This window comes from Suricata suricatta, chromosome 5 (assembly GCF_006229205.1).
Source record: "Suricata suricatta isolate VVHF042 chromosome 5, meerkat_22Aug2017_6uvM2_HiC, whole genome shotgun sequence".
In the NCBI taxonomy this organism is placed as follows: domain Eukaryota; kingdom Metazoa; phylum Chordata; class Mammalia; order Carnivora; family Herpestidae; genus Suricata; species Suricata suricatta.
This window is the reverse complement of record NC_043704.1, coordinates 99,579,399-99,604,982: the sequence shown is the minus strand read 5'-3', so window position 1 is coordinate 99,604,982 and position 25,584 is coordinate 99,579,399. Positions and strand designations below refer to the sequence as shown.

The 25,584-nt window shown below is 32.4% G+C and overlaps 1 non-coding gene and 1 pseudogene across 1 annotated transcript; both read left to right on the top strand.

Moving 5' to 3' along the window:
• The first annotated feature begins 1,904 nt into the window (after nt 1-1,904).
• LOC115293058 lies at nt 1,905-2,011 on the top strand. The gene has a single exon (XR_003909320.1). It is a non-coding gene; the product is annotated as a U6 spliceosomal RNA (small nuclear RNA).
• A 15,549-nt stretch (nt 2,012-17,560) lies between these two features.
• LOC115291221 lies at nt 17,561-23,291 on the top strand (annotated as a pseudogene).
• The last annotated feature ends 2,293 nt before the right edge of the window (nt 23,292-25,584 follow it).

The window sequence follows — 25,584 nt, the reverse complement described above, 5'->3', positions numbered from 1 at the left end:
TTCAGCCACCCAGGCACCCCTATCTCATTTTTAAAACAACTTCATGAGGGGCAGCTAGTTGGCTCAGGTTTTGGGTGTCTGACTCTTGATTTCAGCTCAGGTCATGTTTTTGGGGTTTGTGGGTTTGGGCCCTGTGTTGGGCTCTGTCCTGACACTGCAGGGCCTGGTTGGGATTCTCTCTCTCTGTCCCTCCCTTTGGCCTCTCTCTCTCTCTCTCAAAATAAATTTAAAAACTAAAAAATAAAAATAAAAATAAACAGCTGTAAGAAATTAATCATAATGCCCATTAATTTTATCTCAGTAATGCTTGCTTAATTTCTCTGGTTATTTCCTATTTCACTTTTGACATTCCAACTTGTTTTTCTCTCTAATGTATTTTCCATATTTAGGCAGTATTCTCACCATTTTTCTGTTCTGAATATCTTCTACTTAAATATTTTGCCTCTTGTTTAGTAGCTCTTAATTTTGCTTACTTTTAAGGGAATATTAAAAGTATTTCAAAATTGAGAATATAGTATAATGAGTCCTTGTGTAACCTCACCAAGCTTTGGCAATTGCCAACTCATGGTTAAAATTTTCATCTGTACTCCCACCTACTTTTACCAACTCCCAAGATTCTTTGGAAGTTATTCAAAGAGAAGGCACTATGTATGATTTTATTTATATAACATTTTCAAAGTACAAAAGTATACAGATGGAAAACAGATTAGTAGTTGCCAAGCAAGAGGAATGGAATAAAAGAGTTCTTCTAAGGTCGCAGTGCAGTTTAGAATAGCTGATTTTGTGGTGGCTAAACAAATTATTACATGGAATAAAATTACCTAGAACTATGCACAGCCACACACACAAATGCAGGTTAAAAACAGTAAAACTGTAGTCTAATTAACAGTGTTGTACCAACATGATTTTTCTTGGTTTCAGTTTTGACCTGCAGTTAAAAATATGTCACCATTAGAGGAATCTGGACATGCTGCATTATTTCTGACATTTCCTATGAGTTTATAATTATTTCAAAATAAGATGACTTTAAAATTACTTTTAATATAATTAAATTACTAAAACACTGGGGAAAATGTTGAACAAAATAAGTGAAAGACCTGCACATGCTTAACTATAAAATATTTCTGAAGAAAAAAAGGATTTAAATAATTGGAGGGATATATGCCATGTTTATAGATTTGAGGGTCAATAATGTGAAAATGCCAGTTCTCCCAAAATTAATCTATAGATGCAAAGTAATCACAGTCATAGTTCCATCAGAATATCTTATAAAAATTTACATGCTGAATCTAAAATTTATGTGGAAGTACAAAGACCTAAAATTAACCCAATCTTAAAAAATCTCACTTCAAAACTATTATAAAACTGTAATAATAGTAATAATACTGTCATATTGACATGATGATAGAAAAAATATCAAAGGCACAGGATAAACAGTCCAGAAATATACCCACACATATTTGGTCAATTGTTTTAGACAAGGTTGCCAAAGCTATTTAGCAAAATATGGCTTTTCAACAAATATTTAGAATATTATCTATCCATTTGTGTAACAAAGAATATTAGCCCTTATCACACGCCATGTATTAAAATTAATTTGTGGTGGATCATACAACCTGACATAAAAAGCCAAAACTATAAATCTCATAAAACACAGAATATCTTCATGACTTGGAGAAAGGCAAATATTTCTTAGACAAAAGTATCTTAAATAAGTTTAAGGGAGTAAATAACAAATCAGACATCATTAAATTTAAAAAATGCTTCTTACCACATAGCACTTAAAAAATTAGTAGGTAAACCCCAACTAAAAGAAATTTATGTTTACAAAAAAGAAAATCAAATACATAAAAATCCCACGTGACAACAAAATGACAAATAAGCCAATAAATTAAAAAGGTCAAGTGCCCACTTTGGCAGCATGTATATTAAAGTTGGAACAATAGAGAGAAGATGAGTCTGGCCTCTTTGGAAGAATGATATGCAAATTTGTGAAGCATTCCATATTGGGGAAAAAATGAGCAAAACTCTTGAACAGATACTTCACAAAGTGAGATATAAAATGGGAGTAAAATATAAAAGAGAGAGAGAGAGAAAGAGGGAGAAAAACAAGTAAAAAATGGGCATTTGTCATTAAAGAAATTCAGGTTAAAGCCATGATAAAATTTCCCTCTAGAACTAGAAGTTAGGCTGAAATTTAAAAGTATGGGACACCCAATGCTGCCAGTTAGGAAGAGTAATTGTAACTCTTACACGGCAGGTGTGTAGAATGATTTAGTGCGATGGAAAGTTCTTTGGCAATGTATCATCAAAAAAAAAAAACATAGAGCTATTCTATGACATAAGTATAAATACCTATATGACATAGGATAAATACTCCTAGGTATATATCCAAGAGAAATTAAGATATATATCCTCAAGAAATGTGTAATTTTTATATCTAATATATGGTAACTAACATGGTAAAAAAATAAGGTGGTTGCCTTAGATATAAGAGTATGGACTGGAAAGAGAATAAGGGAATTTTCTCAGATTATGGTTATGTTCTATATCTAAATAGAACCTGGTTACACAGGTGTATGCGTTTATAAAAACTCATCAAATTGTACAAATAACATTTGTACATTTCACTGTATATTTAAACTAAAACCACTATTAAAATACTGAATTTCAGTTACTTGACTTCGTGTAACTGTGGTATCAGTCATTCTGACTACTTTATACATGCATACTTATATATATATATATATATACATATATATACATATACATGTATATTTATACACACATATATATTCACATTTTCCATATATATGGACATTTCTATAAATACTGATATTTCTATATATATGGATATATATGTATATACACAGCATATGAGACAGAGAGAGAGGAAGAAGAAGAAGAAGAAGAAGAAGAAGAAGAAGAAGAAGAAGAAGAAGAAGAAGAAGAAGAAGGAGAAAATAAAATAAAAGAGAAAAGAAAAGAAAAAAAGGAAGGAAAGGAAGAGGACCAGAAATGACACACCAGATGAAACATGTCTAATTTTGTATGGAACATTCTGGACAGTCTTTCCTAATATATGCCATTTGTATAAAGCCCTGGCAGAAGTTAAAGAATGAGACAAGCATTAATCCAAAGGAAAGGTATTCTAGATCTGAGGAAAAACCACAGAAGTCAGTGGTGTGAGATATCAGGTATGTTAAAAGATCAAGAAATAGGTCAGTGTGGAGGGAATATCATTGATGGTAATTTCAGAATGTTAGTAGAATACAAAAAAAATAAGGTCTTGTAGGTATTTATGAGAATTATTTATTTTAGTCTGAGAGAGCGAGGAGATACCATGTAGGTTAAAGCGAAGGATTGATGTGTTGTGAGTAGGCTGTAGGAAGGCAATAGTGGAAATTGCAATCCATTTCAGAGATGATGATAACTCAGTACAGGATGATAACTAAACAGAAGTGGTAGAAGTAATTAGATTTTAAATATTAGAAATTTAGATTCATAGATTTTAGAAATAAATACTATATATACAATTTAGATTTTTAGATAGTTAGATTTAGATAGATCTCTCACAAGATTCACTCATTTAAAAGATGTCGAGTAGCTATGGAAATGTGTCTGGATTTTATGAGAGCAATCTAAACAGGAGAAATGTATTTGGGATCTGTCAGTATAATGTTATGTAGAAAGCTATGTGTTGAATGCAACCATCTGCAAACTTGAAGGAGACCAAGATGATAAGAAAGTCAAGGCTGATCCCCGGGGCACCCCCTAGTTTAGAGTTTGGGAGATAAGGAGGAATTTATAAAGAGAATGAAAAGCACCAGATAGTGAGCCACTAGTGGAAATAAGTGAGATCATGTCCCAGAAGTAAGAAGACTGGGTTTCAAGCTAGAGGGAGTGATCAATTCTGTCAAAGATTGATAATAGTGAAGAAATGTGAAGACCAAACTTTTGTCTTTGGAGGTTATTACTGACACTACAAAAACTATTTTGGTTTGTAATGAAGTCAAAAGCCTAATTAGAGTGTCTATGAGAAATGACATACCAGAAGGAGCTTGTCTAATTTTGAAAGAAGATAACTTATCCGAAAGATAGTAGAAGGAAAGGATTATTTTTAAAAGAGGTCTTAGGTCAGGATGGAAGAAATCACAGCTAATGGGAAAGATCAATTATGGAAAAATGTTTTAAAAGGCATGAAAAAAGGGAAGAATTTCTGGAGCAATGTCTTTGAATAAGCAAGTTAGATGGAGGTCCTATGGGGAATATCATTAAAAACAAAATCTTCAGCCAACTAAGAAAACCTTTCCACAAAAGTAGAAGAGAAAGAAAACAGTTTTATTAGAGAATGCCTACTCTAAACCAGAAAGAAATCTTAATCTTTTTATATTGCCAACCAGATACAACCCTATGACATGTAAGTTTTCACAACAGTAACTAACTAGTCCTTAAATAAGAGGACTTGACAGTACCATTTGTCACACGTCATTCTTACAAGATCTTCCTGTCCATTGGGGTGGTCATCTGGGTTTGCTAATTGGCTTTTTCCAAAGGAAAAATAACTTTCATATTTTTGTGAAAAGAGGAACTTTGGTAACTTAACATGAGGTTCCCAGTGAGGTAAGGCTTCCACCCTCCAACAGAAGCTGGGGGTTGGAATGCTATTTTGATGATTACATTTCAAAGACATGCCTCCCAGGTCCTTGAGAAAGACATTATTGGGTCATACAGCTGGCAAGAGGCTTATTTAGCTTTAAAAAAGATTTACATAAATTTTAAAGAGACAGAGAAAAAGGCTAGAGTATTCTAAAGTAAGGGTTCTGAGAAAGAAGTGGGGGGTAGTTCTCTTATTTTTAAGAGGAAGAATTAAACCTCTTATTTTTAATTTGTATTTGCCCTTATACTATCTAAAAGAGGGGATGCAGCTCTTATATAGGTTCATGATTCCCTTCATAGAGATAGAATGTATTGGGCAAAAAAAGTAAAAGGGGCCATAATTCTTATCCAAGACCTTTGTAGTCAGATATGTTATAAAATATGAACTTTTTTGGATTATAGACAGGTAATACTGTGATATATACTTTGTGTTAGGAAAAAACCCCAGTAAACTCTTAAATAATAACTGAAATCAAAACAATAATATATCCATAGGGAAATATACGAATATTTATACTAATCAGAATAAAGAGAGTATACACAGCTATACATCATTTCAGGTAAAGTTTTAATGCCAAATGAATTGGTCAGGTCAGGTCAAGTCTCATAATCACACTTAATCTTAGCCAAAAGGCCGAGAAGCGATCAAGTCTCATAATCAGATGAGGTATAAAAGGCTCTTGGTTTCCACAGCCTTTTGACTTTGGCTTATAAATAAAAGAGTTGAGATTTATAGGGGGAATGGGATAGTGAATGAACAAAGGAAATACAGTATGATTCACGTTAAGAGGGCTCATGTGAAGCCCTTAAATTTAGAGGGACAATAGTCAGTATGACTACGTGTTTCTCTCCAATCATACTCATCTGCATTAATACCTAAAGAGAGCAAAAAATTGGACTGAACCGGTCCTAGTTATTTCTAGGCAAATTGTGAAAGAGGGCAAAGGAATTGAGTATTCCTGCAGGAGACTGATATAATGATGTGACCTGGACTTTCAGTTAGATAAGCAGGGAAATAAGGTTCTGAGTGAGTGTGTACCACCTGGATAGGTGGGAGAAGTTGGACTAAAATCCCTGTAGGGTTCAACAGGCATAAGACTAGGGTCTATAGGTAGTGAGATACAAAGAAATGGTGTACAGAGAGGGATTCAAAATTGAGATTATAGAGTTGCAGGTAAAAACGAGAAGTTCAATGGAAATTCCGTGGGAATTAGGGAGGAAGTGAAGATGGAGAATAAATTCATCGGAGGAGAGGAGCTTAATTAAAGGTTCTTGGAAAGAACACCTGCAAGGAAATTGAAATTATAATTATAATAGTAAATAGGGCTGGAGAGAGAAACAGTGAATCAAAAGCCAAAATATGCAGGGAATGAGGGGAGTGACATTCTGCAAATAAATAAACCAATTTTCTATTGTCCACATTTAAATTACTTTTTTCTTGCCTTTCTTAAATTTTTATTTTGGAAAACTAAGATATTTCTATGTTCCTGATTGGTACATTAGTAATTTGATTTTTACTGAAAATGAATTAATTTATTATAAATTATGGTTCCATTAATATGACACTAAGATAACATGTTTGAAACTAGAAAAATTTACAAATCAAAGGAAAATTTAGAGGATTTTCATATTAAAATTAAACCTATTTTCATACATATATTCTAATCCAACCTTTTAATATTCAAAGTGATGTAAATTATGCAGTGTACATAATTTATTAGTATAGCATTTCCCAGACTCTTTAAACATGGATACCAAATATAAGTGTTCCTTTTTAAGTTTTAAAACAGTAATAATGGAGACTGATCAAGAAAGTTTAATGAGCAAGATGAACTAAGTCAAATTTAGTCTTAGAAATCTGTATAAATTGTCGTTAGGTGATAAACTTTCCATGGACACTGGTACAGAAAGAAATGCTCAATTGTTTACTTCTTTTCTGAACGGGCTTGATGAAGATAAAGAGCCAGATTAGATACTGAATCTTAGGCTTTGTGATCCTTTTGTCAAATAATTAAATTATTTACTTTTCTTTCTTATGGCACAGATCCTTCACAAGTAGTATTTCAAGTATTATATTGCCTAAAATTGTGGAATCAAGAAGTTACACTTCCTATCACAATGCAAATGTCATCAAACTTGCACGCTTGCATATTTTATGCCTCTTTAATAATGCATTCTTAAATTTGGTTTTAAGTTAAGGACAGTGTTTGCTTATTGATCATGATGCATTATCCACACCCTGGAAAGCACTCTGGAGTTTGCATCTTCTCAGTTAATTCTGAATAATTTAGGAAGTTATGTGAGTTGTATTTATTTTCATTAACTTTTTATCCACATATACCTGACAAATAGTGACATATAATATGCTACACCTAGTTATGAGCATGGTACTATTGTTTATCAGTTTAAAATGTTATTGTGGCTTTGGGACACTTTTTTAGTACATGCTTAGAATTCTCCTATAGCTGTCTTGTACTTTTCATCATATATTTTATTACAGGACCCTGTTGTGGTGATTTTTTTTTCTTTTTTTACAGAAGCTATAACTATATAAAATAGTTTCTGTTATAATTGGCAAAAGATGCACCACTGCAGACAAATTAACTTTTTCCCAAATATATTACATTGCTGTCACTGTTGTTTTAAAAGTATGAAGTCAAACTTTAAAAATATATTTTTCTGAATTTCAATGGGCTTTCAACTTAAAAAATAAACAGAAGTGGGGCGTATTTAAGCATAGCATAATATTATGGAATCAGTCAAGAAATGGTATTATACTTTTTCAAGTGACACACCAAGCCCCAGGTTATCTCATTGGAATTACGTAGACAAGCATGTCTCACAACCCCGAAGGAAAACGCCACTGACCCGTTTAGTTAGTTAGAATCAAACGCAGAATTATAGGGTGATTTAGTTCTAGGCTAAGTAAGTATGTCTTAATTTCTAAACTTAAACATGCATTTAATTCAGTGTGGCAAAAATGCATGTTATCTATCTTATACATTTTGAAACTAAGTCCTCTCAATAATTTTTACTTTACTGGAACAAAGAAAAATTATTGTGCTGAAATATTAAAATAGAAGTTTAAAAACCATACACTAGGGGCGTCTGGGGGGTTCAGTTGGTTGAGCGTTGGACTTCAGCTCAGGTCATGATCTCACATTCTGTGAGTTGGAGCCCATCCTCCCGCTGTGTCAGTCTCTGTGCTGACAGCTTTCAGCCTGGAGCCTGCTTCAGATTCTGTGTCTCCCTCTCTCTCTGTCTCTCCCCCACTCACACTCTGTCTCTCTCTTTCAAAAATAAATAAACATTAAAATTAAAAAAATTAAAATTTAAAAATTAAAATCATACACTAATATTCTGTCATGGTTTGAAATTAAGTCTATCATTTACATTCATCACTTGACCCTAAGATTCTTAGAGGCTTTGTTTCTACTTTTGATTTTAGAAACTGCCATATGGGTAACTTTATGTTCTCAGTATATGATTAAGAACGATGGGAAAAAGAGCAGAAACTAAATTTTTATTAATGACTTATACATCCTGAGGACTTTACCTTTGAGCTTTACTTACATATGACCAGCCTTACGAAAACAAATACATGGAAAAATAAAGTGATCTATTTTAGCTCAAAAAGCTTGTAGATGGTTGAATCAGATGTGAACTGTTAATCTCAATTTTCTGGTGCTTTTTAAAATCATAATTCTTAATTTAAGAAAGGATATGTTTTGCTTTTAGTGATGCTAGAGTTGTATTTATTTGACAAATTAAGAAACTATCTAAATACCTCATTTCTAAGTGTAGATAAATATTTAACTTACAAATTATTTTCTGATTGATAGAAATATTTCCAGCTATGTATGTATACAAGGTATTTGGTTATATATATAGAATACATATTTGAATGCAAAGTGTAATTGAAGTAAGGAAAAACACCCTCTTAAATTCTTATTTTGGTCATTAAATCCATATTAATTGTATTATTAAAATCAATCAAATGATACTTAAAATATAACAAAACAAGTTCTTTAAAATCTTATTTCTATATAGGTGTTCTTTCTGTTATTTTAAAATAAGAAATATTTCATGAAAAAGTTACCAAATAAAAAAATGTACCTATCTATGTCTACATCTATACCTTTAATTATACCTATATTTATAGATATAGATGTAGACATAGATATATTCATATGACTTGTTTAGGTTATGAGTAATTTGTGTTACCAGCATAAGAGAGAAATAAAAAGTAATGATTATTTCTCATCTTTTCCCATCGGAATATGTTATTGTTATTATATTGCCATGAAGCCATTTACCACATACATGTGAAATATCACAATGTAAAATTATTAACTTTAGCCCTCAACTATCCAAATCAAATGTTTTAGCATGGTGAGATTCAAAATATATTGAATATTTTTAATCTAAATTTAAACCTTTGAAAGTAAAATATAGTTTAAAGTGGTACTTACTAATGCTTATTTCAAGCAAGCTTTACAAAATTATAATAGGGTAGTGATTTGGAAGTTCAGCATGAAACTTACTTCCTATTGAGGGACCTAATTACCAAACATTTTTGCTCACATTGTCTGAAGGTTATGATTAGAACACATTAAAAAATCAGCAGATTCAGATCTAAGTGAACAAAAAGGTACATAAGGTGATGAAAGGTCTTCAGTGAAAGCACAAGGCCATAGCCATTAAGGATCTTCTATGAGAGTAAAATCATTTAAAAATCAATGCAAAATCTTTTAGAGACTTTCCGTACAGTAAAACACAGATAAAATTGCCAGGAAGAATGAGAGCTTCTGAATTTTATATGAAGTAACCTAGAAATCACATAGAAAATCATAGGGAGGAAAAAAATGTGAATATATAGATTTTTAACAAATACAGTTGCCTCAACACTGTAAAGTTGTTGTTACTGGGCATTGCTGCAAACACTATTATTTTATTTCTAAAACTAAAATTCCAATAGTATAATGGTAGTGGACAAACTTGATAAATTGGTAGAAACTATACGAAAGCCTTATTTACATATTTAAAAAAAGGATATTTTAACTTTCTAGTTTACATAGATAGGTCTGATTAGATGAATAGATCAATAGAATAAAATAGAGTCCAGAAGTAAACAAATGATTTTCACAAAGGCATGAACGCAACTCATTGGTACTCCCTAAAATCAATAATAAGAAGACTCAAGTAAGTGGGCAAAAATTTGAAAAGTCAATTGATAAAAGAGGGCAAACTCATAAAAAAAATTCAACATCATTAACATTAAGGAAATATAAACTGAAATCACAATGGATTAGCACTAAATATCCACTAGATTTTCTTAAAGACTTTATCACAAGTGTTGACAGGATTGTGGAATAACAGTGATTCTCATATACTGGAGTGGAGACACAAAATGATACTACTACTTCAGATAAAACTTGATCGTTTCTTAGAATTTTAAAAATACACTTATCAAAAGTCAATATGATATGACACATGGGTATTTCTCTAAGAAAAATTAAAGCATATGTCTACAAAGGCTACAAAGACTGATACATGAGTGTTCATTGCAATTTTATTTGCATTAGCCCCAAACTGGAAACAATAAAAATGTTCATCATTATTTGAAAGAATAAACAAATGTTAAGTATAGGTATACAATGGCATACTCCACAGCAAAGAAATGGATGAACTATTGATACATGAAACAAAATGAATAGATCTCAGTATAATTATGCTGAGGAATGAAGTTCAGCCTCTTCCTTCAAAAAAAAGTACATACTATATAAAACTTTAGAAAACATAAAATAACATCTAATTACAGAAAGCAGATCAGTGACTGGGGGCTACCTAAGGCTGGAGAGTAAGGAGGCTAGCAGGAGGGTAAAAGGGATTACAAAGAGATATGAGGGAACTTTTGGGGGGTGTTGGAGATATTTATTATCTTGAAATGAGTGATGGTTTCATAGTTTATGCATTTTTCAAAGCTTATCAGATTTAACAGTTGGAATATGTACAGGAAATTATATGCCAAATATAACCCAATAAAGCGATTAGACAAAAAGCTACCACCCTCCATTAGTTTTGCAAATAAAATTTAAGAAAAAGTAAAATAAGGCATTGAAAAATATAACAACAACAGCAGCAGCAGCAACAATAAGAAGAAAGAGAGGACACACCCCCACAGCGACTTTTAGGCTGCTTCCCACAAAGCAAATGAGCAAACCACTAAATGTGTTGATATAAGGGAGGTTTCTCCAACCATGAAATGATTTTCCTTGTATCTACTTCTCTACCTTCCACCAGAAATTGTTATTTTGGCCTGAGGGATCAAAAACTGATGGCAAAGCTTGCACATGGAACAATCTGAGGGAATAAATCATTCCCAGGAATTATTTGGGAATGGCTCTTAAATTACTTCACATAATGTGTCTAAAAGAAACCACCCAGGAAGCCAGAATAATAACTTTGCAGAACTCGCTTCCTAATTGCTCAAGCTTTATGTCCCATGGGCAAGTAAACCTTGATTGAACCAACTAAAATTAGATAAACTGTTGTTGCCACTTTTATTTTGGAGCATAAATATTTTGAATAAATTCACATAAAATTCAATTGCAATCCTAATAACGTACAAGCATAGATCCCTTTTTCTAAAATTTAGAAAATATAGAAATATCCATAGACAAGTGGAAAAAATAAAAATTCAAAGGAAGTGTACCATGCTAAGGAAGCAATGCAACAAATTCCCTCATGAAACAAAAGGAAAAGTTAAAGAAACAGATAATATTAATTGCCAGATTTATGATACATTTTCCCTGTGGTCTTAGATCAGATATGAGCAGTTTTGGATGAAAGACCTATTGTATAATGTTATAGATAGTCACACACTAGGCACTGTTTGACAAGTCAGTGTTAAAAATTATTTTTGGAATTTTGAGGAAAAAATACAGTTAACGAAAATAAAGCAAGCACAGAGTTTCAATATTCATGAAACAGCCATGATGACTTTGTAAAACTTCTGGACTGGGATTTCCAGATGTCAGATTATAAATAGTACTTAGAATATCTTAAAATTATCCAAACAATGTGTATAGAGTAGAAAATTTAGTATTTTTATCAAACATTGACATTTAAAATCACATTTAGTACCTTAATCTATAATGCCTTCTATTTATGCAGCATCTACTCTATATCTGTCTAATTTGAATCCTTTAAAGATAATCTGCTCATTTATTCATTATAGCAAAATTCTATGGTGGGTGTTATTAACCCCAATTTAGATGAAGAAACAAACTCCAATAAGTTAATTTGTGTAGTGAGACATTTGTAATGCCAGAGACTAAATTTTGACAATCTTCTAACTGGTCATCCTGCCATAATTCATTGCTCTCTAATGTCATTTCCACGAGGAAGCCTGAATGACGGTCCCATTGCCTTGAAGATAAAGTACAAGCTCCATAATTTGGTATCTGTGCCCTTCAAAATCTGGTCTTCCTTTATGTCTACAGTTTTCTTTCTCACAGTATTCTTTTTTTTAATAGTTTATTGTCACATTGGCTTCCATACAACACCTAGTGCTCTTCCCCACAAGTGCCCTCCTCCATCACCACCACCTCTTTCCCCCTCTCCCTTCCCCTTCAACCCTCAGTTCATTTTCAGCATTCAGTAGTCTCTCAAGTTTTGTGTCCCTCTCTCCCCAACTCTCTTTTCCTCTTCTCCTCCCCCTGGTCCTCCATTAGGTTTCTCATGTTTTCCTGTTAGACTTATGAGTGCAAACATATGGTATCTGTCCTTCTCTGCCTGACTTATTTCGCTTAGCATGACACCCTCGAGGTCCATCCACTTTGCTACAAATGGCCATATTTCATTCTTTCTCATTGCCATGTAATACTCCATTGTGTATATAGACCACATCTTCTTGATCCACTCATCAGGTGATGGACTCACAGTATTCTAATCCTCTCTCTCCACAGCAACCCCAGTCTGCGATTTTGACAGATTGTGTGGCTTTGGTTGAACTTGTGCACGGTTCTTCTTTGAATGTCTGTCTTTTCTCTTACCCCAGGCTAATTTGTACTTGGAATTCAGGATTTGCAAGCATCATTTCCTTCATGAATGTTTCTCTCACTCTCTCCAAATTCAAGTAGATGTTCTACTCATTACCATTTCCCTCTGTCCATACATGTCATTATGCTTTTCACACTAGTATTTCTACTACTGCTGCTGTATTTTTCGCTACTCTTTCTCTTTGTCCCCTTTTTCTCCATTAATAACTCATAAGATCCTTAAGGGCATGTTCTATCTCCAATGTCTAGCACATTGCCTGACATAATAAACACTCAAATAGATAAATAAACAAATGGAAGCATAAGGAGAACATTTAGATAAATTAGTAATTCTAGGAAGATTTTTTTTAAATTAGCAAATGCAAATTGAGGCAAATGCACATTGTACAGGTGTATAACAATACTTAAAGTTAAACAGAAAATATAAAAGTATTTTTACAAATGAACAAATTAAAAATTTTGTTTTTAAAAAGATACAAGAATTGAAATTCTAAGATAGTTAAAGAATAACAAGTTGGATGGAAACATTCTTCACAGTTAGGTGAATAAAATGTTTAGTAAACAATATATAAAACATTCAATTATATTGGGAATCAAAGGAGGTAATTTCTACCAAGTTAGCAACCACTGAAACACATTTTATTTTTTATAATGATGCGCAATGGCAAGCAGGCTTTTCCATGAACTTATAGAGGGACTGTAAATCGGAAAGGACTTGGTACAGACAGTATGATTACACATCAGAGCATTAAAATCGCAACAACCTCCAGCCAGCAGTTTTATCTGAGTAATGAATTCTTTTTAAAAAGGCAAACATACATACATGGACAAAGATGATTATCACAGGGTTATTTATAATAAGAAAATGTGAAACCATTTACATGTTCAATAATAGCAGTATTGCTAATAATACTATAGTACTGTAACTAGTATTATATTAATGCAATAATATATGTGACATATGAAAAAGTGTAGCAATGACGTCATGAATCCTCATGCTTTGTGTAAGCTGTATATGTGATATAAATTAAACAACACAAATGTCAAAACCATAGAATATTGAAAATTCTATCTACAAGTAGTAAGGAGATATTATGGATCTTAATTTTTTATTTCATTTTTCCATATTTTCTCCACATTAAACATGTTTAATGATCAGTAAATCTATAAAAACATTAAGTAATGAATAGAAAATATAGTTTTGGAAAGCAGCAGAAGTTAAATAGTATGAGTATGAAATGTCTTCCCATTTTAAATACTAATTCGTTGAATAACTTCTATGATTGTCACTCAGAGAAATATTATGAATATAAAATCAACTATTCAGAGCCCCTTGTGTCTGTGTTTTTACTGTCTAGTTGATTATACATGTATAGGAGGGATGATTATAAAACCATTAAAATCATCAACCAACCTTGTCATTCCTCCCAAATGGGCTTACACAGTCGTGTCCATTTTGAAACCTAATAGCTATAGATATATAATTTACATACACAAGCATACATAGAGAGAGCTCAGTGATCAAATAAACTATCCACACAGGTTAGTTTTAACCAGCAAGAAAACACCAGGAAATGACAGATATGCTCTGCCAATTAGGAAGAAAATGCTATTCTAGGTTATGTGAGGTGATCCTACTGTTTGCTCCCACCGAAGAGGATTTTGCATGGAATGCTGTATTATTCTGGCAACTGATTAGCATTTTGATATACTCAAAATTTGTTCACATGGAAATGAAATATTAAAGCAGACAGCAATTCAAAGTAATAGATGAAACTATTGCACAAAATTGTTTTTCTATATTGTTAGATAATTGGTTGCCAAGGAATGCACTCAAGATTATTTCTGCCTTTTCTGATCACCACGGAGATAAGCACATAACATGAAATATATATATAACATGTATATATAATATACATACACACATACACACATATCCATATATAGGGCAAAGTGCATATACCTTCTTTTGATTTAGTCTGTTAAAAATTAGTGCAAAACCAGGAGCTATCATCCTGTTTAGTAAATGATGATAAAATATTATGTCTCAAGATTACTGGAGAGTATTGAGATTTAATTTTCTCTTTATATAATAAAAATGAAGAACTGAAAATATCATTAAACCTATTTTGTTATTATCCAAAGAGAACTTATCTCAAAATTTGTAAATGAGACTTCTATAAAACTTTTCCAATTTGTAACATCTCATACTCTATTAATTGCTGCTAAAATGTTACTTTAGGTCTACACTGTATAAAAACACCTAATCATTCTTGATCAAGCTCAAAATGAGAAATAAACATGTTATATTCAGGTGATGAAGAGGAATGTTCTTTAAAAAGGGCATGCAACATTAAAAGTAAATTACAAGTGGTTGAAATGTGTCTAAACTTGTTCTTGGTCCTAATTGTGAAAAGGGAATAGCAGCTTATTTTGGGGATGTGCGTTTGTTCTTTAAGTTCACAGTCTATTTAGTAAATAAGCTATTCCAGGACTAGAAATGTGACCACAGTGGCTCATAAGTGCTAATGTCTAGCCAAAAATTGCAAGCCCCCACTCCTACCTAACATCACTTCTCTCCTGTAGTGTCATGCTTAGAGTTTCATTGTTCATTCACTTTTCAGGATATAAAAGCTAAATATTTTCACTGTGTTGTTTACATATAGTCACAAAAGAGTTAGTTTCCCCTTCATCATGCAAAGGGACTATATTTGGGAATCTCTTGGTAGTCATATTTCAAAAAATTTATAACCAGAGGAATTGTTATTCTTTTATAATATTCTATGTAACAAAGATCTTTGATTCTTAAACGTATGTTACAAAAATGAATTATAATATATTTGGTCAGTAGTCTTGGTTTCCCTTTCCTTTTGACCTTTTTAATTCGATCCATTGACATTTGCTCATTTTTAAAAATATCAAAAACATTGTCCAAAATATAGCAGACTGATTTCATCTTTGCATTTCCTGAGCCTCTAGCTATCCACAATTTGAGAAGGAAACCACAAGAAGGTAGTGCATTCTATTCTCTTTTCAAAAGTGTATATTTTATGAGCTTGTTAGATAGTCTGTTGCCTAAGGTGAAGTGAATAATACATATAAAGACCAACAATATAAAAGCTCACATATTCTTTGGAGCTGCAGACACTTGGTGGCAATACTACCAAAAATAAGGGAGTCTGGTTTGCTCTGTAATGAACTTGGAAACAACTATTCAACATACATTTATAGACATGTTATTTTTGTTTATTTATTACCCCATGCTGAGTCTTATAATTTAATTAATTTTAGTATACTCCTTCTTCTGAAGGATTTTGGTATTTTCAAACTATCAGATCTTTGAAATTATCTTTAGAAAACTGCAGATTAAAGAAAACACCCTAAATTTAGCTAACAGTTGTCAGGAAAATGCATCCTAACTAAGTAATTTGCAACCCAAACAAAATTCTCAATTCTAAAGATTGGTTTTCATGATACTTAATTATATATGCATTGTATAATTCCTAAAGGATTGGTGGTCATTAGTGTATTCAAAACACACCCTAAAATAAAATGTTATATACTCACTGTTTAAAATCCAGAGTAAGACAACATGAAATATCAACTTGTTTGAAATTCATACTCTGACTTTTTCTGAAATATCAGTGGTGGTTTTGTATATTTAATTAGAAATTGCCATATTTTATGGCTTTATAGTCCATATATGATTTTAAGCACCTTAGAAATATCATTGTATTCCAAAAAGGAAAATGTGGTATATGGGAAAGCCACAAATTTATTATTCAAAATTTGAGGTAGGCTGCTTAAAATACTCTGAAGCTGGATTAAAAATATTGATTTTTTGAAAATCTACAAGCACCTGAACCAAATGTATACATCATACATATTCACTTGATTTAATTATGATTGATAATCTAAGCATGTTTTATTTTCTTCCCCTCCTCCCCACTCAGTAGGCACGTTTTCTTATAAAGACAGTGATTTGTCATTTACTTTTAAATGTTTTCCCACCCATTAACATGATTTTACATATACAGGGTATATATTACATTTTTAAAACATTCAATTTCATGGTGAATTATGGCTAATAAAAAATAGTTCAGGAAACTGTATTCCTGTTTTATGGATCTATTTACTATAGACTCATAACTTTAAATAATGGAATCAGCAATCAAGGTAAATGTCTTAGTAAAAATACAGTGCATTTCAAAATACTTTAATTCATTTATTTTTAAGTATATTTGTATATTTTACCTTCTTAGATTATATATAATGCTGTTAAAATGTAACATATAACATGGATATTAACATGGCTAATTATGTAAACCATTAACAACAATACAATCACAATATGTTAGTTTGTATGTACCACTAATAACTTTTTGCAAGTTATTTGACTTCATAAATATTATTTGTACCCTCTCCCAAAAAAATCCCAAAGAACTAATTTTGGGGCCATAAAATATTTAAAAATAAAAGAGTCCATATCATTTTTTTTACCTTTTAGTTGAAAACACTCAAGGTGATTGTGTGGGTGCATGTGTCCCCTAAAGCAAAAAATTGTTTAAACATTTTGTTTAAATGTGTACAGTTTTAAAATACATTTAACATATTATATATTTCTTATGAATCAATCAATTTTGAGCTGACATTCTCCACATGATATCATTAACATTTCTAAATTTAGCCAGTTTGTATCAAAATGATATGAACTTTTATCTTCTTACTTTTTATAAATATTTAAAATTTCCACTGAAAACCTTGAGCTTTTAACTTTGGCTCTCTGCCATCCACACAATGAACGTATTTGTAGCCATCAACAGCATAGGACAACAGGAATGGCCTGTGATGGAGAGGACATGTCAGACTGTAATGCTGTATCGATTCTTAGGCAAAAGCTACTCAGAAGGCAAGATTTTCCATAATCACATAAAAAACTTCTCACGCGTTTTGATGATTTGTATAATTTGTGTGATACATTGACATGGAAAAAGATTCTTAATGTCCTCAGTAAAAAAGTGAAATTTGTTTTTTATGCAAGTACACTGGATAAACAACAATTAAAAAATGGCACTCATTGACTTCAAAGAACATGGGAATTAACAACTATTTTCCCCTGGGCATTTATGTAGAGATTTAATATATTGTGTGCACAGAGAATGTGAGTAGAATATTCTGCACATGCAAGCAGGACTTTTTATAGACAGGAAACCCAGTATTGGAAGTTAAAAAACAAAAGCCATGGGCCATTACAAGGGCCCTTGGACTCTTATGATATACCCTTATGAATAATAGATCAGGGATTAAGAATGAGTATCATGACCAGTTTCTAGAATAATTGGAAATCTTGTAGCTTCCAGACATTTATGTATTACTTGTAAACTGACTGGGAAGTTCTACCACATGAAATTATTCATATAGAAAATTAATAATTTTAAAAATAATAAATTATTTAAGGAGGAAATGCTCACATAAGAAATAAACAGAATATAATTTAAAAAAATTTTTTAAATATTTATTTATTTTTGAGAGACAGAGTGTGGGCAGGGGTGGGCAAAGAGAGAGGGAGACACAGAATCCAAAGCAGGTGCTGGGCTCCGAGCTGTCAGCCCGACAAGGGCTTGACTCACAAATCACGAGATCATGACCTGAGCTGAAGTTGGCTGCTTAACTGACTGAGCCACCCAGGCACCCCTAGAATGAAATTAAAGACAAAAATGTTAGAGTACAACAAAATCACAGAATTTTGAAAAAGACAAAAGCATTGAATTTTGCTTCATAAAATGAAAAATGAATTTGTTTCAAGTTTTTTTAGTCAAAATCCTGATTTATTTTATTACTACTTTTTTGACTTAAGGCAAAATTTTTAAACCATACTGAGAATGTGTTTATCCACCTGACAAGTGAGATAATAATGCCTATGCCTTATTGGTTTGTCATTCGGATTAAATGAGATACATATATATTTTTGGATTAGACACTAAAATGTGAATTATTGAGAGGTTTCTTAAAAATGTTATTGGTATATGGGAAACTTTATTTACATAGATTAGAATCCCAATGTCAAAAAAGAAATAAATAATGACATAGTTCAATTTCACCTTATAGATGCCAACAACAAAAAAAGCCAGAAAAACTTAAATGTGAAGTGACAAAAATGTTACTAGATATCAAGTTTCTTATATTCAAAATGAATTGACACTACCTGTTGCAATGCTGCTCTGAGCCAACCAGTAAGAGAGGGCTATGTTGAGTATGTTTGAAATGCAATTGAATAATTAATTTAATAGAAATAAAGGTAATTTATCATGTCAAAAAAAGAGAACCGTTTTACTTAAAAGTTTTATGCCAGTCCATTGCAATATTTAATTACAAGCCTAAATGTTGAATTATGTGAATGTTAACCCATACATAACATTAAATGAAGAGGTTATGTAATCCATTCATTTGCTTTTGAAGCCGAACTGAAAAACTTTTGTTAAGCTAACTTTATTTCTTAAAAAATATTTTTTTATTTATTTGAGGGAGAGAGGGAGGGGGCAGAGACAAAGAGAGGGTGAGCAGGGCATGGCAGGGGCAGGTTGAGAAGGAGAAAAAGAATCCTAAGGGGGCTCGATCTCAGCTGTCATCTCGTGGCTTGATCTCACCAACCATGAGATCATGACCAGAGCTGAAATCAAGAGTCAGATGCCTAACTGACTGACCCACTCTGGCACAGCAAAATTACTACATTCTTAAAAGTGCCAATACTTTATGTTTATACCATAATCTTACTCAGCTTAATGATGATACAGATTGATGAACCATTGCTTCCTTCTGAGGATCTCAAATTCTTTGTGCTATAAAATTCAACTTTTTTAGCACTCAGTGGAAAATGGAGTACTTGCTTACACTTTCTTCTTGATATTGATTTCTTTATGTGAGTACTGATCAATTTCTTTTATTGGAGCCTGTCCCAAGGTTTCTCCACCACAGACTGGATGAATAAGAGTACTTCTTTCGTTAAGCGCTAATTTATAGGATCCACATTAACCTATCAGCTCTAAGGCCTCTTAATGTTTCCATCAGCGATGTGGAACCAACAGTAAATATAATGACTATTATGGTAAATAGAGTCCAGTTTTCAGGGTAACCATTTCTTAGCTCACCTTAGCACACAAAGACACACTTGATTTACTCATTTTCTAGCCCCTAAAGCATGCCAAGCAAAGAGTAACAGCACCATGACAACAGAAAAATCTGAATAGCAAGCTCATGAAATATCTGATTTTGACTGAAGTGCCTTCTTAATGAACTTTCAAAATAATTTTGCAAAAATTATGCACACATTAATTTATCTAAAAGGAATTTGCTCTGATTGGTTAATATCTGTAACTCAACAAAATTTTGGAAGGCATTGACAAAATAATGAACTTAAAAATTTATTTTTTAAAGCAATGGACAAATGGAAGAAGACAAATAATTGATTTTCAGGAAACTGAGTTCATTTTGAGCAAGTATATAGAAGATCTATTCGTTTTTTCTTTTTACTTTTTTTTTTTAAAGTTATTTATTTATGTTGAAAGAGAGCTCACATGTGCGTGAGTTGGAGGTGGAGGGCAGACAGAGAGGGAGAGAGAGAATCCCAAGGGCTTGGGATTGACCATAGGAAGGGCTTGATCTCACAAACATGTGAGATCATGACTGGAGCCAAAATCGAGAGTTGGATGCTTTACCAAATGAGCCACCCAGGCACTCCCGTACGGAGCTATTCTGGAAGCAATTTGAGTGCTCACTGACATATAGATGGTAATTAAAAACATGACCCTAGGTAATGTCATTCAAGGAAGAGATTTTAGTGTGTCAAGACCAGAGACACAAATATGAAACCCAGGGAACCACAGTACTTTATAAATAGAGAAAGAAAAAAGATACAGAAGTGAATGAAAAAAGATTTTCAAAATGGTAGAAGGAAAAGCAAGATAGAATTGTTTTGTTTTATAACAGCATATCTGGAAGAGAGTGATAAATCATGTCAAATTCTGAAACAAAATTACATAGGTTAAATAAGAACTTATAAAACTGTCATAGAAGGAAAAAATTCAAAGCGGCATGTTAAGTTAAAAATATAAAATAATAATTATGTCTCTATAGGCTACAATTCCAGTTTTATAAAAGATATAGTTGAATGTGTAAAGATAAAAACCGGAAGTATCACACCATGTTAACACTGGCTATTGCGGCTCATTTAAAATTTTGAAATGTAATAAATTGCCCCCCAAATGTCTTAAAAACAAAAATCCAAAGCATTCACTGAATTTTCTGTTGAAGCAGGCAGAATAGAATGCTAAAGTAGAAAAAGCTTGTAATTTAGAATCAGACGTGCCTGAGCTCCAATATCAATTCAGTATCAATATCAAATCAATATCAATAAATGTGGCAGCATCAAAAGCCAATTGGAAATGCATACTAATTTAAAGAATAATTCTTTTTTCACCAAATTGAAATTTTACCTTTATCATAATATAAATCCTGATATGCAAGACTTTATTATTTATTTTATTTCTCTACTTTGTTCCATTTCTCTATGATCTCATTCCTAGCAAATAAGAAATTGAAATTAAAAAAGATATGAGCTCAATAAGACATTAGGATCAATCAGCATCTTAATTAGCTCCTCACATTTCATGTATGTTATTGAAAAATGTACTGCATATCATTATTTCTGCTATGTCCTCTCTCAGCAAAGTCAATATTTGAAAAATGAGTGAAGATGAAACTGAGATCTTAGGACTTCAGAAAATTGTGATTATGTTCAATTCTTGGCCTGAGGAATTAATTGCTGGGCAGAATAGCTGAGCCAACAACAGGAATTCAGAAAGAAATGAAAGCCATAGCCAGTTAGCACAATAGGCATAATCAGAGGATAAAAATTATTATGAATAACTAATTCCAATAAGGAGAAAAAGAAATGAATACGAGTTGGTTAGATCTTTGAAATCTGTTTCCACAAACAAGCCTATTCCTTTATCTCTTCCTTTCTTTCCCCCTTCTTGTCTTTTTTTTCTTCCCCTTTTTAAAAAAATCTATCAATCATTTATCAAATTTCCATCATATTATCTGTCCATCAACCCGTGAACCACTTCTCTGGGATCACAGGATTACTACCAGAGGAAATCTGTTAAAAATATACATATTCCCTCATGGTAATACACACACAGGGCCACACATTTTTCTGAGTAAGTGGTCAAAAAATTAGGAACTTTACCAGTCCTCATCTATGAGTTACTGAGGTTGCATATGTGCCACTTAAGCCGCAGAGCCCTGGATCTATCTTAGGCTTCCCATAACACCATGCTATTAAAGAAAGCAATGTATCAATATTGCCTACCACTTAGGAATCTTTATACTTCTGAGACACATTTTCTTTCAAATTCTGGACCCCAATTTGAAGAGTGATTCTTTTTGAAAAAGGAAAGATGTTATGCCAAAAGAGAGACAAAACACTTGATCTATTCTATTGTTTCTGAGGATGTGGACTTCTTCCTGGTATAAACAAGAACAAATATACAAGAAAACTATAAATGGATAATACTGAGCACCCATGAACGGATTGTAGCTCACAGAAGTAGATGGAGAGATAGAAGTAGAGGAAGAAACCGGCAAGGGGGTAATAAATTTAAAAATCTAGAGAGAAATCAGAGACTAAGAAGCACCATCAGGTAGGCAGTATTGTAGATTCAAATATGTGTTTATCCTAAATTTTTAAATCCTAAAATTACTTCAGAAGAGGAATTTATGTTCCCTGTCTTTTTCCTTGCTGTCCTTTGAAAGCACCACTCAGCTCTAAAATTTATTTTCTTTATGAAAATATGCAACTGACCAAGGTGTATTACTATTTGACGCACGTTTTCAGGACAATAGCTACTATAGAAAATGCCCAATTCAGCTGTTTGCTTTAATATATATTTTTAAAAATTCAAAATAGGGGCCCCACCCCCGCATCCTGAACAAGCCAGCTTGCTCTGGTCCAGGAACACCCCAGTCCACCTCCTGCCGGCTGCTGCCTTAAGACCCAGGACCTCTGTTACAGACCCCTAGAGCTCTGCAGAAAGCAGAGCCTAGGCCCCACCCTTCGCTCTGCCTCAGGGATCTCCGCATCCTGCCTGTTGGTACCCTGGGGGCTGAGGACAGCGCCTGGAGGCTGCACTCAGACTCTGCTCTCTGCGAGTGAATTCACAGACATGAGTGGATAACAACAGAAAATGGTATGGGAACAGTGGGAAACAGCAATTTTGCACAGGAAGCTTTGGGAGATGTTTACTATAGGCCGCCTGAACTTGGGACAAAATTGAACAAACAAGTTGAATATAATGCTTCGGAAAGTGTGAAAGGTGCTGGTGAACTCTGTTCCCCTCTATCAGAAGTAACTGAAATTAATGAAGCTCTTGCAGAAAATCCGGGACTTGTCAACAAAATTGTTATGAAGATGGTTGGCTGATCAAGATAACACTCAGTAATCCTTCAGAACTAGATAAATTAATGAGTGAAGAAGCATATAAGAAATATATAAAATCCACTGAGGAATGAAAATGGAACCCTTAAATATACTTGTGTGAAACAACTAAAAGAAAATTTCAACATGAATATATTGATTTATTTGATTCATTCTCACTCTGCTCATGAAAATATTAACCAAAAATTAGATAGAGATTGGGTACTACTTTATTGTTTTCTGATGGAAAATATGATTTCATTTCATAGTGTTATAGACTTGTAACATTATATAAAATATACAAAACATATTGGAAAATAACTTTAGAAATTCAGGAAAGGTAAATGATATATTTATTTTTTGTCATTATTTAGAAGAGATGTTGATTGCAAATACACAACTTTTAGATGTTCCTATATGGTTAAGTTTCTATAATCTATTCAAGAACCTTGAATCCAGCTAAATGTATACAGGTACTTATCAAGTTAGGCAACCCATTTAATTGCAGGAATTATTTTTGTTGTTCCTGCAATCAGTGTGCATTTGAAATCAGCTAGAAGAGCTAAATATAACTTGACTACCCCCAGTCTTTTAAGTTTTTCATGTTGGGCTTTCTTAGGTATAACACAGAATCAAAAACTGACATCTTTTCTAAACAAGACAAATTTACACTAATATAATTTTTAAATATTCATACTTCAAACACTAATAGTCTTGAACTTTTGAAACACAAATCCATTACTTCATGAGCTATGCTTCCCCTTCCATGTAATTGCTTATACAATGAAAGTATTTTATTTTAATGATATAGACAAAGGCAAGTACTTGAATCTAAAGCAAAATAATACCTACCATTTGAGTGCCTACAATGGAAAGGCTTTGCATTTATTATCTCATTCACATAAGACATGAAAGGTGGTACAATTATTCTAACTCTTTGGGTGACCAGTGATATGAGAAATGCTAATTATACCCAAGGTCACAGAAATGGAATGAGTAATTCTGGATTTGAATGTTAGGTTTATCTAATTCTGAAACTATCATTAAAAAGTGAAAAATAGTTGTTATGTTTGCTATATTTTACTTAGATGTAATATAATGTTTAATTGTGGAGAATATTGGTGGAATGATTTCTTATATTCAGTAAATAATATTGAAGAACTTTAGAAAGAGGCTCACAAATTAGCACTTTTAAAACCAACTCCCTACATTTGTTCTCCTAGCTCTCAGTTGAGTAATTACAAATAGGTAACTAACTGGTTAGACTTCCTGATATTAGGGACTCTTGCTATACTTACTAAAAAGATAAAATCGTAACAGAGTGCAGTACTTTTCTGCCATGTGTCTGTAACAGAATCTTACTGTTCTCATTAATAATAATAGAAGAAATTGTATTATTTATTTCTGACAGAAGTTTGGCTTGATACATTTCATCATATAACCTTATTTAGATTAAGTCTGATTCTTCACTTTTCGGGAATGGTTTACTAAATTTATAAACAAAGGATATAAACATGTATTACATGACCACTAGGTGGATCCAATATTAAAGACTCTACAAATGTCATCTATATGCAAATGAATGATATGTGATTACTTCACCTGAACTTCTACTTGGATTTCGGTACGAAACATACTTTAACCATAATATCTTATTAAAAACTAGTAAGAAGTTTACACGTTTCAGTAACTTGAACAGTACTGACTGGGAGTCTCAGTCAAACTTTCTTTTTCTGTAAACTTTGATGTTCAGTTTTCCTTTGGAGTCAGTAGAAAAGTATGTCTTTTTTGTTTGTTTCAAAATTTTATTTAAATTCCAATTAGTTAACATACAGTGTGATATTTGTTTCAGGAGAACAATTTAGTGACAACACCCAGTGCTCATCACAACTAGTGCCCTCTATAATACTCATCCCCCTCCCACCTCCTCTCCAGCAACCCTCAGTTTGTTTTCTTTAGTTAGAGTCTGTTCTATGGTTTGCCTTTCTTTCTCAATGAACTTTCCAAAAGAAACATTTAAAATGTTATATTAAGAAACTCAACTCATTTTATACTAAATCTTGTGTAAGATATTCACTTTTCACAAGAAGAAAGATAAACTTCTCTTAACAATGTTATTCTTTCACAAAAAAAACCCTAGAATTTATTCCTAAAATTCTGTACAGTGGTTAACTTAGAGAGGATGTGATTTTGATCTTCAACTGCCCCAAAGCAATTGATAACATTTTAAAGGTGTGGGTACAAAAAACTGAAAGTTCAGTACAGAGTCAGAGACAAAATGTGTATATAATATGTGTAGAAATGGGAAAGTCTAACATAATATACATGTAATTAAGCAATTAATTGAAAATGTATAAACTTAAAGTCAATTGATATTGTTTATTTAAT